The 17,124-nt window shown below is 39.7% G+C and overlaps 1 protein-coding gene and 1 pseudogene across 1 annotated transcript in view; both read left to right on the plus strand.

Annotated features, from left to right (window-relative positions):
* Positions 1-17,124, plus strand: part of Alk (ALK receptor tyrosine kinase) — an 854,626-nt gene that overhangs the window by 553,641 nt on the left and 283,861 nt on the right. The window lies entirely within an intron of this gene.
* LOC111815669 lies at positions 7,192-7,283 on the plus strand (annotated as a pseudogene).

Below are 17,124 nucleotides of genomic sequence, written 5' to 3' on the forward strand. Positions count from 1 at the left end.
TACTGCATTTTACTCAACAAGGTAGTCTCAAAGTCCAGAAAGTTCTGGGAGAACATGTGGTAAAACAAATTTTGCTGTAGCCTTTTCCATTTCTTTTTTTATTTTTTTTTTTTTTTTTTTTGTAATATATCTGCCACAGTGTTTTTATTTTGAATGTGCTGAGGGTTTTAATCATGAATGGGTGATGAATTATATCAAACGCTTTTTTCCATACCCATCAAAATGATTGTATACTATGTATCCTTTTGTCTGCTCAGTAGTGAATTACTCTGAGTGCATTTTGAGAATTAATCCAACCTTCTATCCTGGAATAAGCCCATCTTGTTTTGATGTATTATACATTTTTTAATATAACACATATTGATTTGTTTGAGTATGGTTTGGGACATTTGCATTATATTCAAGAATGAAATTGGCCTGGAATTTATCCTTTTTTGGGCTCTCTTAGCTTTGTTATGGGATTTAAGTTGATTTTTTTTCTTTTTTTTAAAGTTGATTTTATAAAACATAAAAATGAATCTTTCTTATTTTTCTGTTAGCCATGACTATACAAAATTGGTTCTATTGTACCTTTAAATACTTGGAAGAATTCATTGGCAAAGCGATCTCGGTCTGGACTATTTGTTACTTAATTTCATATCCTATTAACTCGTTAGCTGCATTTTTTTTAACCATGATATTGGTGGTTTATCCTAGAGAGTCACAGTGTTCTTTGTTCTTCTCTGGATCTCCAAGCTGCCATCCAGGGCCATTTTCCTTTTGCTTCAAAACTTTGCTTCACTATTTCTTTTTAGTAAAAGTTTTCCCAGCTGTTTCGTGTGCAATGCCTTACTTCCCCTTCATCACTGGAGAATATTTTCACTGAGTAAATAGTATTTGGCTGGCAGTCATTTTCTCCCAGTGCTTTACATATATTACTGTGTTCTCTTTTGGCCTTCAATGCCTTTGTTGAAAACTCAGGTGTCAGATTTATGGATGTTGCTTTGGAGGTGTTTTGGGGTTTTTTTCCCCCTCTGGCTGTTTTAAAGATTTTCTTTTTGTCTTTATGTTTTAGCAGTTTTATTATGTTGTGCTGAAGTGTGGTTCTCTGTTTGGGTATCACAAAAAGGCTTGATGGTTTTGTAAGTTTTCAAAATTTTTCGAGCTGTATTTTTTAAGTTATTTCCTTTGTCTTTTGTTGTTGTTGTTATTCTTTCTTTGGGTGCTTCAAAACTCACATAATTTTAAACTTTTGTATTTTGTCTCACATTTTGGGAACTTTGTATTTTTTGTGCTTTTCATCTTTTCTCCTTTTCTTTACAACTCGCTTTAGTGTTTTCTATTAACTCCCTCTTCCAGCTTACTAATTCTCTTCTCTGCTGTGTCCAGAATTACTGGGGCCAGGGAGATGGCTCAGTGGAATAAGCGCTTCCCTGGCAAGCGCAAGGTCTTGAGTTCAATGCCCTGTTCCGCAAAAAAAAAAAAATAGAATTACTAATTTTCCTAATTGAGTTTTTTTTTATTTATATAATTTCCATTTAATTCTTACTTTATAAATTTCTGTACTTTGATTACATTTTTTATTTATATCTACTATCTTTAACTTATTCTCCCTATAAATATTAAGTCTATGTCTGGTAACTCGAATACCTCTATTCTGTCTTCTTAGCTTTCATTATTAATTGTGTGCTAACTTCATAAAACAAGATGAGAAATCTTTCTTTTTTATTTTATATGAAATCGGTTTTAATACATCTTTGCATTTAGACCTCAAGATCTGGATTTTCCCATTGCTTTTTATTTTGGCTGTGGATAATTTGGCTTTATTTCCTATCATACACAGTAATGTTTTAGTGAATTTCAGAGACTCTTGATGGTATTATAATACAAAGAAGTTTAATTTTTTTGACAGGTGGAGTATCCTGATCTGATCAGAATTAGAAGATTCAGGACTATAAAATCTCAGTGAAACCCTGGGTAAAACTGGCAGGAATCAGACACTTACTGAAAACCAGAGAGGACCAGGGAAAGGCAAGTGGTAGCTGAACAGGGAAAATAAGCCTAGCGCTCTGAAGCTCCGTACTGTCTGCAACAGCCTTTCAGAGAACTGCAAGAAAGATCAAACTGGTAAAAAGTAAGGAGGGATTTGATAACCAAAGTGGCAGAACATGTCTTTGAAAGTGTTCTTGGGCTGCATGAACAGAGTGATCTTACCTTTCTAAGAGAGAAAACATTGGCTACATGTCTAAAAATTAAAATAAGAGAATCCTATCAAATTATTAGTCTTAAAAAAAAAAGCTATACTACCTTCTTCCACATTGGATCCACGGAATCTCCTCAGTAGCTGTCACATTAGGGGCCTGGGTATTGAGACGTCAACTTGGCCCCAGACGATGGCTGCTGGTCACTGATTTGCCTCATTCCTTTTGTTGACCCCAAGAGCCCACAGATGCAGAAGAGATCTGAGCATTCATCTCCTCATTACCTTGTTGACCAGGTACCCACTCTTTGACTCAGATTGGCAGAAATAGTGGCAGACTTTAGGAAAGTTGACTAGCATCATCTTTATTATCTTGGGCCTCATTACAGCTGGCTACTCTGAGACAGGTTGGTCTGTGCCATTGTAAGGCACTTACTGGCTTGTTTCGTTCCAGTTCTGTTAGAAGCAGAAACTTCTCAAGTAGAAGCATCAAAGAAAGACATTTCTCTTCATGAACTCACACTGTGCTCACGCCTTCCATAATCTGATGTTCACTTAATTTGTATCGTCCTAACTCCTCTGTTTTACCACAGAATACAACCTCTAACACCACCCCACCCCTGCAAGTGCCCAGTCAGAAGCTCTCAAACTTTGGCATCTCGGGACTTCTATACTCTTGAAAATTATTAAGGACCCCAGAGAGTTTAATTCATACGACTTATAGCTATTGATTTCTATCATATTAGCATTAAACTGAATCATTTTAAAAATATTTATCTATTTACAAATAATGATAAATCTGTTACCTAACACGTGAGCATATGTAATCTATTTTAATGAAAATGAACTATACTTACCAAATTAGAACAAACTTGGTAACAAGAAAAGCTTTCTGATATCTGATTTCATAGAACTCAAGTGGACTCTGAAAAAACTCTATAATCTGGATAGAGTGAGTGTGGAAAAGGAAAATGATACTTTATTATTATGATGAAAGCAGTGTTACCCTCAGGAACTTCCTGAAAGGGTCTCTGGGGAATCCTGAGGGTCACTGAGCCACACTTTGAGAAGTACTGGCCTTGTTAGACGGGTAGGGTTTTATACCAGGAGGAGTGAGCCAGGAACTTCCAAGCTTTGAGTCTTAAAGACGCTCATTGTTTTCTATCAGCCTCTTAGTTTTCTTGAACTAGAATTAGTAGAGCATCTACTTGAACTCTTTCAAAGGACAGAAACCTAAGACACAGTAAATTAAGTTGGAAAAGGAAGATTAATTGGCTTGTGTAACTAAAATATATAAAATAGTGGAATGCAACTTCAGATTTAGCCCTATGATGGGACTCAAGAATTTCCTAGAATAGAAGTATTCTGAGAACATGTTAACTACCACACTCCCAAGGCTAGCAACAGTACTAAATATATAGTAAGTATTCAACATGTATTAAACAGTGTATTAATTACCATTGGTAGGACTCTTCATTCTTCAGCTCTACTGCTTGTTTTTCTATTTCCATTTCAACTCTTCTTAATATAGACAAGACAGCCCCTGGAAGCTCTTCTCAGTTACAGCTCTTAGATCAGTTAGAGATCCACCCCCTCCCCCAAAAAAAGCACATCACAAAGCATTTATGTTATTCCCTCCCCCCCAAAAAATGACTGACCCGTATTGGGTCATGTACCCAAGATAAGTCAGCTATTATATGAGGGGAAGGAAGAGGGCCAAACATAGAGAGGAAAGACAGGTGAAATTATTAAAAATTCACCAGAATCAAGTTAAAGGAGATGTAGAAATTAAAATTAAAAAAATTACTGGTCATGCATCACATACAGTTATGCTTGTCTATATGATAATAATATATTATTTCTTCAATAATAACTTCTCAACAGATGACTTGTACTACTCAATGTAAATTCAGATTGTCAAATATATAAATAATGTAAAATATATGGTAGGGTCCCTTGAATCCAAATACACAGAGTACTTGACAGCCACATTGGCAGCTGAATGGTTGATTTGAAATTATTTGGTATCGTTGTAGTCAGTGAGCCTCAGAATAAACCCTTTGGCTTTTTTCTACATCACTTTCACCAAATGGAAAGTTGGGAGATGATTATTGTTATCGTCACACCACTGAGAAACCATCAGCAATTGCTTATTTCTTATATGAGAGAGTCCCAGCCCTTCAAGACAAGCCCTTTAGTTTATTACAGTGATTTCATGGCTTCTGGCTTCCTCAAAATGGAGAATCAAAAATAAAATATAAATTTTTAAAGTACAAAGAGGAGAAAATTCCTTAGGTTTGGAGAAAAATGAAAAGCAACTGTATAAAACATGGCCATAAATTTTGTTTGGCCGGTAACATGTAGAAATATAATCTATAATGATGGAACACATCTGGTGGGTGTCTATGAAGTGTCATTGAAGTAGTGAAATGACCTCTGAATACTGACTTGGATCCATGGGACTAAAGCAAGTACAACAAGAACTGAGGAACCCTTTTTAATGACTCCCACTTGGTAGCAGGTAATTCTTAGTCATAAAAACTGATTGATTTTGAAAACCATAACGTCTCTTTAAATTAAAATTGCGCCATGACAGCGCTTACATGTATGGGAAGTTGTGCATGTAAGTGTGAGCCATATTTGAAGTTCATTCCCCAGCTGAAGCAGAGTGTGGGGGTTGGGGTGCCCGTGATTTTATGCACTCAGAGAGATGACAGATTTGGGGAAGCCTGATGTCAGTGCTGTTAAAGAAGCTTGCAAGATTTTTTTTGAGGCCTGTGCTAATGTTTTCATGGCTTTCTAAAATAGAAGAAGGTGAGCTGTACCCATAACATCCCAAATGGGCTTCACACTATTTGAGTGTTTTTGTAGTACTTTCATTTTAGCTCTACCTGTGTTTTCTTAGCCCATCTTACAAGCTACCATTAAATATCATGACTTCCTGCACAACTGTAAGTCCCTTTTATTAGTACATTTCTGATCCCAGTCCTAGGCTTTGGGCTGTTATTGCCATGCAACTTAATTCTATATGTTATACGACCCATACTACGCTGTCATTACTTTTTCTTTTAAACAGTCAAATCTTTTGAATAATTTTATTTTTATTTTTGAAGCTGTTCTATTAGTACATGTTTGTAGAACACAATGAATCCATTCATTGGGGGAGCTATTGCAGGGGTATATCATACCTTAATCCTTCTTACTTCCCCCTTCCCTCCGCCCTCCTTTCTTCCTGCATCCCTAGCCCCTTTCCCGCCTGCAAAAGCCTTCCATCTTCCTATTTCCTATTATCTGTCTTTTATTTTGCTCTTTAAATTATGTATACTTTGGATTTCTCCTATAAGGCTTATCATAGCTTTGGTAAAAGTTCTTCTTTTATCTGTATCACTTCTGGCTCCTTTTTTATTGACTGACTTTTCTTCTGAATTGAATGCCTGGTCACTTTTTGTTAGAAACTTGACATTGTGAGTTTATACTTTGGGAGCTAGATTTTGCTATGTTCCCTTAAAGAATGGTGGATTTTGTTCTCATGTGCCATCAAGTAACTTGCACATGAGAACAAAATCCGCCTAATCCACAAGGACTTCTTTAACTTTTGTTATATCAGGTTCAGAGCGGTCTCCATGGTGAGACTGCTAGAACCCTACTGACTGTAAAGTGCCACTCTTCTTATGATGCTGCTGAATCATCAAGTAATGGATCTATCTGCTCCAGCCAGTGAAAACCAGATCATGGAGAGCCTTGACTTGAGGGTTCTTCAGCCAAAGACAAGGGGGCTGACTCCTCACCAGCTCAGCAGAGCTACCTCTCCCCTCCCACCCCTTACGGTGGGCGTAGTCACCATGCTCCATTTGATTTTATTCCCTCTATGCTGCACCCTGAAAACTGCTTCCAAACAACAATATGGGAAAACTATAAGGCTCGATTCATTAATGTTCCTCTCTCGTGGCAGTTTATGCTATTTATTGTCAATGGTGAAAACCCACCATGTTACATAAATTTTTAGTTCTCTACTTTATGATTGCTAAAGCAGTTATCCTCATCAAAAAAAAAAAAAAAAAAAAAAAAAGCAGAGCCTCCATGAAGCACTTTGAATGAACAAAGACTCACCACAGACTTTTGCATTTAAAACCTTTTCTTCAATATGAGAAGCACCCTACACACTTACTACTGTGAATCTCTGAACAAGAGTCGAATCCTTTTCCCCTAGTATTTCAAGCATTGTAGTACCTGGAATCCTGCCCACTCCAAGGATCCTTCTAAAACAAAGGAGCACACAAGTAATAGTTCCCTTAGATAGTTCACATGTTTAAGAGAAATGGCTGTCCAAAGGATCCTGGGAAAAGCCATCTGGGTTTGAAAAGATGCAAATAAAATTATCATTCCTTACATGGTTTTGGATTATTAATGTTCACATGGCTTGTATTAGATTTACAGTGTAGATTTTATTTTTATATGTTGTCTGACTTCTTTGATTACATAATAAGCTCAAACATGCTATGATATGCTCAGTATACTTATCCCCATTTTTTAGGATTTTGAGCATCATTTTACTCTTTCACAAGTTGTTACATTTTGCTCTGAGGCCTTGTTACTGGCTGTATTTATAATTAACCGGATCCTAAGTTTTGGCTAAGAGCAAAAACCTTTTATGACATAATACCCATGGGGAAAATAGAAATTATTTTATAATGATTTTCTTTATAACACTTTTCAGGGATATACTGTAGTTAAAAAGTAGCCAATACATTAAAAGAGCTATAGTTTAACGCTTTCATTTCACCACAACATTGTATGTGTATATGCCTCATCTCCTTAAATAGCAGATAAATGTATGGAGAAAAAATCAAGTGCTGCATCCTTTATACCTATAATGCCTTACACATAAGAGGAACATAGCATGACATAATACAATTCAACTTCAAAATGTCTCTTAAATTGCCAAAAGCTCTTTAAATTATATCCTTTATGAAAGTTCAATTTAGAAAATCGGTGGGTAAGAATTCTTCTGAGTGCTCGCTTCGGCAGCACATATACTAAAATTGGAACGATACAGAGAAGATTAGCATGGCTCCTGCGCAAGGATGACATGCAAAGAATTCTTCTGAGTGAGGTAAAGAATCCAGACTCATCTCCCTGAATCCCTTGCATTTGTATTAGATACTAGTCACTAAAACCATTCATTATAGAGTAAGATCCAGAGTGAGTCCTTCCGGATTTGTAGCCAGTCAGTTCAAGTTCAAGTCCAGGACCATTTGTTTGTTTGCTGAGAAATTCTGAGAAGTCCTGAATAAGTTACTTCACGTCTTTGAGGTTGTTTTCTACAAAACAGAGATTTTAATAATTATAAAACATCAACATCGGTTGGAATGGTTTTCACTGAAAGTAACAAAGAAGATTCCATTTATACCAGAGGCTGCTCCTGCTTAAAAAGAAGTTCAGATGCGTGCAGTTGCTAAAGGTTTTTTCAGAAGTTCACTGTTGCTGGTGGTGGCCCTAGCTCTTTTTTTTCCCCCCAGCTCTTTTTTATCTTCCTGGCTCACCATATTTAGCATTTGGCTTTCATCCTTACCTTTGTTGCTTTTTTAAAAAAAATTTATATTTTCTCTGTCTCCCTCCCTCTCTCCTCACTCCCTAACCCTCTCTCTTTCTCCTTCCCTCCTTCCCTCCTCTATCCCTCCCTCCTTTCCTCCCTCTCTTCTCTCTGTCTCCCTCCCTCTCTCCTCACTCCTCAACTCTCTCTCCCCTCTCCTTCTCCCTCCCTCCTTTCCTCCCTCAAAAGGTATTATGCTATAATATATCTTGAACTTTGTTGTACTGAAGTTACAAGATGACTATTCGTTATTAAGTTCCAGAAAGAAAGAAGCATCAAAGTTATCCACCTCCAGAAGCTGTTTCTATTTTCTTTTAATTCTGGAAAGTTAAAGGGAAGTTAAAAGAAAAAAATTCCTAGTATACTTGGGTTTATCTCATTAGCCAGAACATACCCATCTTTAGTCAATCAGTTACCAAAGTAATCAATCGGCACCCCTTAAAAATTTTCACCTATAGGTGGAATAGGGGTTTCTGCTGTCCCATTTTAAGGACTCTCTAGCCCACCCACTGAACCAACAGGACACTGCTGTCAGAAGATGGAGAGGACAAGAGCAATGCCCACTGGCTCTGCTCCTTACCTGCCTGAGAGAGTTTACATGGCTGCTAATGCTTCATATGTGAGTCTTTGAAAAAGTGATTCTCCAACTATGAAAGCACCCTAGAAATGAGATCCTTTGTTAGTAGTAAATGGGAAGGAGTGAATGAAGGAAGAAAATTCAATTTAGAATAAGACTGAATATCTATCCCTGAATAGCCTATATCACTGATTATCAATTTATAACCCAAGATACCTACACTGAAGGTATGAGAAGGACCAATAATTTATAATATAAATTTAGATATACTAAAGGTGAATCTCTGGTGAGTTCCAGGAGCTTATGTTTTTAAATATTTCCCACATGACCCTTATCCCCGTTAAAATAAGAAACTATAGCATTGCACGATGGGACGGGCAAGCCCGTTGGGTTAGAACCAAGTATGTACATGTATACTTGCAATGGATAGTTCAGAGCATGAAAAGTAGGAGAACCAAACAAAGGGGAAGGAAGGCTAAACAGTCACTGTACCTTCTACTTAGCACAGCCTCTCACACCATGGAACCTCTCAATAATGTTGGCGACTTTTATTATTATTGACAATTTTCTCCAGCACCAGGGAACCTAGACCTTAATGGATGCTTCGGCTATGGATCACTTGGTAAGTCACTGTCTGTGAAATGAAGCCACTGTCGCCCAGGTCTGCTTGCAGGAGGTACCACTGAAGTTTCCTAATTCAATCCATAGGGAACAGTAAGATATTTCCAGTGCATTGTGTAGATCAATAAGAAAATTTCAACCTTCAGGATTGCTCTGGAGGCACTGGTGGGTGGTGTAGGATCTATCAAGGGTATAGAGTCCCTCTAAAAAAAAAATAGAAAATTCAAGCAGTAATGACTAGTTAGCCCAGATTGCTGGGATGGACAGATGATAAATTATTACAAACCCTTGACAGAATGTTTATAAGTTCTGTGTATCAAAACAACATAGCATGTGTGAAACTAAGCACCTGGGCATGATCGAACAGATGTTTTCCTGGTTGATTTTGAAATAAATTAATCGTGTGATAGATGATCATTTCAGGCTACATAACTGGACCTGAAGTAACTGTCAACTGCAAATGTGTGCCAAAATGTGGATGTGGGCGTGTGTGTGTGTGTGTGTGTGTGTGTGTGTGTGTGTGTACATTGTAAAAATACTATGGAAGCCACATACACAACATGGTCATGCGTTTCCAAAGCCAAGTTTGTGTTTCCTTTTGTCTTTCTTTGAATCTCTTTCCCTACAAGCTAAGCACACTGCAAGGCTGCCCAGAGCCTAGGATGAGGGCACCTTCGTAGACGTTCCAGCTTTTGGAAGCACTGAGAGTATTTCGAAGGTGCTAAAAGTCTAGAGTGAGGAGAGGGGAAGTATACGAATGAGTTTTTTCCACAATGAACAAGCTCTCTCCAATCTTTAGTTTCTTTGTAAGGTAGGAATAACAATACCAACATCAAAGAATTGTTATGGGGGTTGAATGAAAAATAATACATGAAGCACCTAGCAGAGCCTCTTACACATGGCAGGCACTCGGTAAACCACCGTAAGTTTTACCCTTATCTCCCCGAGGCATAGTATTTGAAGGGGTATGTGAAGGTGCCATCTGAGAAAGAGAATCAAAAGAAGACCACAGAGGGCTAGCGAGACAGCTCAGCGGGCTAAGCGCTTGCTCAGGCAAGCACAGGGACCAGGGTTCAGTCCCCAGCACCACAGGCCATGGCGGTCACGCCCCCAGATGCACTGAGTGACCACCGAGTCCAGGCAGGGTGGCACACACCTGAAATCCCAGCACTGGAGAGGCTGAAAACAGGAGGATCATTATGAGTCCAAGCTGCGCAGTGAGACCCTGTACGAAATACATAAAATAAAATAAGATGGTAGAGTGCCAGTTTGGCCTAGAGAGTTGTGCAATGGGGCTCAGGGTCTGGCAGGAGGTGTTCAGCTGCAGACCTTGAGATAGCAGCCGGTCCATACATAGAGATAGCAGTTGCAACTAATTGTTAGATTTGGGAGAAGCTTCAGAAAGTACTCTTTGACAAAAAGGCCATTTGGCAGTTATAAAAGAACCCCTCCTTGCTCCTAACACAGAGACTCACCCTACAGTTTATCTCCTTACCTCGTTTCTAAAGGTCAGGTGGACGGGTGTGGCAGAAAGGAGTTCAGCCTGCGGATACAAATCCAGGTTTCCAGGCTGAAGTCAAGCTAGCATTAAAATGTTTCCTGACTTAGTGGACTCTGTGGGTAAAGAAGAGTGTTTTCCTCCAATCTGCAACCCCAGAAAGGTATTTCACCCTATCTATGTTAACCTCAAGAGAAGTTTACAGCAGCTTCTCCAGTGGGCTTTGCTGTTTTCAGTTTGCTTCAAGAAGTGGACTGTTTCAAAGCCATGTGACGGAAGAAATCTGAGTATCTATGAACGACCTGTAATTAATATCTTCCTTCTCAGAGCGTGGCCATCTTCATGTAGAAATGTGATTCTAAGCCGTCTCTGTGTGTGTGCCCACCGATCACTTAGTCACCTACCACACAGGTCATGGAGAGATTTGCATAAAGTTTGGATTGTGCATTCAGGAGGAAGCCCATATGTACAGAGCAATTAATATTTGATGGGCACCGTTATAGGTACCTCTGACATCTAATTTGATAATGATGACGCCCTCACAATGAGCTGTTTTATTGTGGTTTAATATAGATCACACAAAATTTGCCATTTTAAATCATCTTAAATGTACAGCTCGCTGGCATTAAGTGTACTCACGTTGTTGTGCAGCCATTACCATCATCCATCTCTAGAAGTCTCTTCATCTTGTAAAACTGAAACTCTGTATAGGATGAATAATAACTCTTCCCCCCGCCCTCCCTCCAGCCTCTGGAAACTACCACTCCACTTTCAGTTTCTATGATTGTGCCTACTCCAGATGCCACACGTAAGTGGGATCATACATCATTTGTCTTTTTATGTCTGGTTTATTTCACTTAGTATAATATCTTCAAGGTTTGTCCATGTTAGAGTCAGAATTTCTTTCCTTTTTAGATTGAACAGTATTCCATTATAAAATATACCACATATTGTTTACCCATTCATCCGTCAGTAGACACTTGACAACTTTTCCATCTTTCGATTATCCTATTTGCTGCTATAAAAGCAAGTGCATAAATATCTGTTTGAGTACCTGATTTCAATTCTCTTGAGTATATTCCCAGGAATAGAGCTGCTGGATCACACAGTAATTCTATGCTTAATTTTTAAAGGACTAGCCAAACTGCTTTCCACTGCTGCTATACCATTACGTTTCCACCAGCAATGTATGAGGATTCTGATTTCTCCACACCTAGCAACACCTATTTTCTGGGTGGTGGTGTTGAATAATAACCATCTGAACAGGAGGAAAGTGGTATTTCTATTTACAGGTAAAGAAAACTGAGTTCAAAAATGGTGATTATCTTATTCGGCATCAGGCTGTCAGAAGCAAAAGAAGCTCAGTTCTAAGTCTATAGCTCTTGCTCTGGTTTCAACTCACTTGCTCTGTTCCTTGCACCAGCATAAGACTAGGGATGTGGGGTCCTTGGGAAAATCACAGAGGCCAAGTCTGTTTGAAGCCTAGCTTAATGTTCTCATTTTTCAGTCCCACGCAAGGACAAAAAAGGCCCTCTCAATACCATAATTGCCTGGTCAAGAGAACTTCAGATTCTACAGTTATAAATAGAGGCTTTTGAATTCCTGTTTCTCCTACTTTTCTTGGTTAGTTAAGTGGTTTTTGACCTTTTCTTTCTTGCATCTCTACTAAGTTTCCCCCTAGGGATGTTGTGCATGTTCCCTTCTGCAATCAATTAGGTTGTTTTGATTGTGGAGCTGACAAAAGTATGCTTATGGAAATGAGACTGAGGAATGGAGAAGGGGTGGAGGGTAAGAGGGCGATTAGGAGATGGGCATACTTCCCATGGCGCAGCAGCCTTTCCACTAGCTGAACAACTTTCACATCCATCCCTGCTGCACAGGACAATAGGCATCTCCAAATAGGAACCTTAATTCTATAGGTTTCCACTGCTGGAACCAATAAGAATCTATTGAAACCAGGTTCCAAGCCCCACTTCTTCCTCTGTCAAGGTAACAGGGTGCTCTCATAGCTTCCTTATCTAATACTCTGAGCATGGCTAAGGCTTAGAAAGAGTAAATGTCTTGATGGATCTCACAGCCAACATAATGTCTGAGATAAGTCAGACCCCTAGTTTGTTGGCAGAACCCCTGGGCTTTGTGTACACTCCTCCATCAATCTGCTTCAGCACCTAGTGAGAGAGACCGAGGCCAGGGCCACTTCCTCTTATAATCTCCTCCATCTCACCCACACATATCTACTACTAGCAGGATGAAAGATGGGGCAAAGAAGTATAGAGATCAATGAGACCATATCTAGGACCTTCGTAAAGATCTCCGAATGGGACAAAGCTAATCTGAGTTTCTGACTTTATGACATTTTGCTGTGTGAATCAGGACCTACGATTTCATCTCTCCAAGCTTCAGTTTCCTTATCTGTGAAGAAGATATATTAACCTAACCTCATAGGATTTTTTATTGTGAACAACAAAGGAATACATAACTAGGTACATGATTTAGTAGTTGATGTTTGGAATTAATATTCACCCAGGAAATTTTATTTTTTCTATTAGACATTGCAAATTTTGAGTCTTTCCTATATCCTTATACTTGGAGGACAACTGAGCACATAATTTTATATGTACTGAAGCTGAAAATAAATTCAATTCTGCAGGTCATCCAGAATGGGGTATGTTTCACTGAATTAATTTTCTCCAACCTCTAGCAGTCCATAGAGACCCACTTAAGCAAGCCCTTAGGACCTCAAGCCTTAGACTATGCCAGTTCCAGCCAGCAGCCAAAGTTATTAACCTGCCCACAGATGCCAGAAAATGCTCTTGGGAGGGCACTGCACGTGTTAACCCAACGATTGCATTTAATCCAAGTTATTAACTACTTTAATTAAATCAAACTCAGTCAAATGCTTAGACTATGTCATAAGCACTAGTTTCAGGGACCAGCAAGACAATCAACTTTATCCCCTACCGTAGTGAAAGCACCAGGCCTTTGGTCCCACCTAGGGTTATCTCACCTTTTCTCCTGCTTACACTGGGCTTTGGTTCTGGTGTTGCTACTGGGAGGAGACCACAGTAGCAGTATTTCCTTCTCAATACATCGCACCAAGCAAGTACCTGATGTCAAGATGTGTTGCTAGTCATGTTAATAATCCTGGGTTACATTTGGAGGGGTTAATATTTGGTTAAGTAGTTTATTTTCTCTAGATACATTAAGACTGTACAAATACACTGTTTCTCATCAAGCTTTTACCCACTGATTTTATCATACATTATTATTTTTCTCTTTATGTATTTAGTGCAGGGCCTACAGGGTCTCACTACACAGATCAGACTCATAGTGATCCTCCTGTTTTCAGCCTCCCAAGTGCTGGGACTGCAGGCGTGTGCCACCATACTCAGTCTCAATCGCCCTCTCAGCATGCCCCAGGGGCAGGGCCAGCACAGCACCCCAGGGATTGAACCCTGTCCCTGCATCTGCCTAAGTAGGTGCTTTAATCTGCTGAGCTATGTGACTGGCCCTATGCAGTATTTTTGAAGCATTTCTTCATTGCAGAAACTTACCTTATCAGTAGAATTTCAACAGTGAGGAAGAGATGATAGTTAGATGATTTCAGGTAGCAAAAGTGTTATAAGCACAGTGTAAGAATTTGAGTGAGGGAGAAGTCTCCCTTAGATGGCACACCAGGGAAGGCCTCTCCAAGGAGGTGACATTTGTTCCTCTCCACGGAAATCTTCCAAGGAGGTGACATTTGTGCTGAGGCCTGGATGACAAAAGCCAGCCTGAATGAGATTTGAGAGAAAAGTACTCCAGGCAAAGAGCACGACAGTTGCAAAAGCCTTAGAGCTTGAGTGATTGGAGCCTATTTGAGGAAAAAAGAAAATCAAGCAAGCATGGCTAGAATGAGATCGATAAGGGGCCAAGTGGAAGGAGATAAGGATATAAAAGAATGCCAGGAAAACCAGACCAGCGGCCAGGGAAGTGCTCCAGGTGAGATGGGGGTTTGTAAGCTTTCACGTGTAGAGCACCTTCTTTGATCACATACGTCCTCTGCCTATCCTGTCCGATGGGGTAATCACTAGCCATGCCCAATACTTAAATGTAAGGGATTGAGTAGAATCAAATCAAATTTTAAAATGCATTTCCTTAGTCATATTAGTCTCATTATTAAGTACCTAGTAGTCATGCTTGTGGATAATGGCTGCCTTCTGGACCACTGCAGATAGAGAACACTGGACAGCCCTGCTACATGTGTCTTCTGCAAGCATTCACTACGTTCTTTTTTATGGCAGACACATGGCTGAGTGAGTGATGACCCTGTTCTCTAGGAATTTCAAGGATCATTGGCAAATGCACAAATATGCGCAATACCAGGCAACATGTGAACCATGGGGATAGCCGTCCCCTCATAAAAAATGCTCGAGGATGTGGATTATGTACTAGCAATGGAGAAATTTTTCAAAAAAGTTTAATGAAGAAGTAGAACTTAGAAGCCTAGAAGGATGGTGAGTTTCATCTAGGCTGAAAGAATGAAGTTATTACTGATAAAAGTTTGGTTCATGCTGGGGATCTGGACACAGCAAGTGCAAGAGGAAGGAAGCAAGTAATCGAGGTTGACTGTGGTTTGGACGTGTGCAGGCCACTGTAAGAGGGGATTAGCAGGTAGGTGGGCGATGGAGGGCCTTGGAGCTGAGTTAAGAGTTTTATCTTTATCCTCGAGCCAGTGGGGAAGCCATTGATGATTTTTGCAAAAAGAGTAATGTCGTGCTTTAGAAAGACTGGCCAGCCTGCAGTGTAGCACACAGACAGTGTTTGAGAAGAGACACTGCCGGGAGAAATCTATCGGAAATCTATTTGCAATAAAGCAGACATGAGGTCATTTCTGTTCCAGTGTATATTTTTCTGAGTTCCAAAAACATTCTCAGGTACATGAAGATATAGAATATGAAATTCAAAATTAAACCTTGATTCCTCTGGATGCTAAAAGAAGACTATAAGTTCCAAGCCAGCTTGAGCAACTTAACAAGACCCTGTCTCAAAATTTAATGTTTTTGTTTGTTTGTTTTATGAATTTAGGACAGGTGTACAGGGTCTCACTATGTAGATAAGACTCGTAGTGATTCTCCTATTTTCAGCCTCCCAAGTGCAGGGATTACAGACGCGTCACCATGCCCAGTCTCGATTGCTGTCTCAGCGTGTTCCGGGGGTAGGGCCTGCACAGCATGCCAGGTATCAAACCCTGGCCGCTGCACTCTGCCCAAGCAGGTACTTTAGTCCACTGAGCTATTCACAATTTAAAATTTTTTAAAGAGCTAAAAATGTAGCTCAATGGGAGATCACCCTTGAGTTCAATCTGCAGTGTCACAAAAAATAAAATAAAGGGAACTTGCTATTTGAAAAAAAAAATGCTACTTTTTATATTGAACACATGTCAGACTTGTTATATTTAATTAAGCTACTTGGTTGGGAGGAGTGGCAGTCTTAATTATTTTCCTCATCACTGGGACAAAATAAATGGCACCCACAACTCAAAGGAGGAAGGGCTTCCCGTAGATCAGTCATAGTCAAGGGGCAGCTGGCTTCAGGGCAGAACAGAACAGTGAGAAGGCCTGGGGTGTGGGGGAGGGAAGCTGCTTACTTCATGGCGGCCAGGAAGCAGGGAGCAAATAGTGAAACTGGGAAGGCGGACACACCCTTCTGGGTGACGCTCTCTGTGGTCCGTCTCTACCAGTCCCCACTTCTACCAGTGAGCTGGCTCTAGTAGTGTCCTTGGTATCGTGTTACTTCCCACTAGCCCGACCTCCGAACACATGACGCCATGCAGGGGCATTCTAGGGAGGCCCCACTCGTAGCACTGCTCTTTGTCAATGGGAACTTTTTAAATTTTAGCACTTAGAAGAAAAAAAAAATCACTTTAGACAGCTTGTTACAATACAGTCCTGGACCCCGTCCCCAGAAATTCAGATACAGCATGGCAGAGATGAGGCCTAAAACTCTGAATTTTAGTAAAAAGTATTAGGACCACATAGTCAGTGACCTGAGGAGAAGTACCTGAGAAATATTCCCAGGCCCTTTTTCTTGTAAGCTGGCTATTCTGTAGATTACAGAACCCTTCTTCTTATTTATAGGATATATCCCTGCAAACATAAAAATATTCTTCTCCTATTATTCCTTTTACTTCCCTCACCATGGATTAGTAGACTTAGGACAACTGGTATATTTTCTTTTCTGTTTATAATTTTCTTTGATTTTGTCAACTTAAAAGAGGTGTGACTCATTATCCCTTCTTTTTTTCTCTTCTGAGTACTAATTTTGAGAGCTTAATGTGTCTACCCTTCATCACTTATGCCTCATATATTGAATTTTGTTTTGCCCTCTCTGCCCTGAAAATTGTCTCTAAGATCAAGGACCTATTAGAATCACTGCTAGACCTATTAGACTTGCCTCAGCCCTGGGCATGGGGAACAGTACAGTGAACGCCGCCATGACTCCTCAGAACTTTCATCCTACTGGACCACAAACAACCCCCTAAATTGGAGTTACCACCAAAGCAATTTCTCATATAAAACTACTGAGTCTATGGTACAAGTGTCATTCATGAGGGCATAAAGTAAATATATCTGAGTGTTTTTAGCCAAGGCTCCTGAACCCAGTACCTCGTAGGC

The sequence above is a fragment of the Octodon degus genome, unplaced genomic scaffold, assembly GCF_000260255.1.
Source record: "Octodon degus isolate 3935 unplaced genomic scaffold, OctDeg1.0 scaffold00019, whole genome shotgun sequence".
In the NCBI taxonomy this organism is placed as follows: Eukaryota; Metazoa; Chordata; class Mammalia; order Rodentia; family Octodontidae; genus Octodon; species Octodon degus.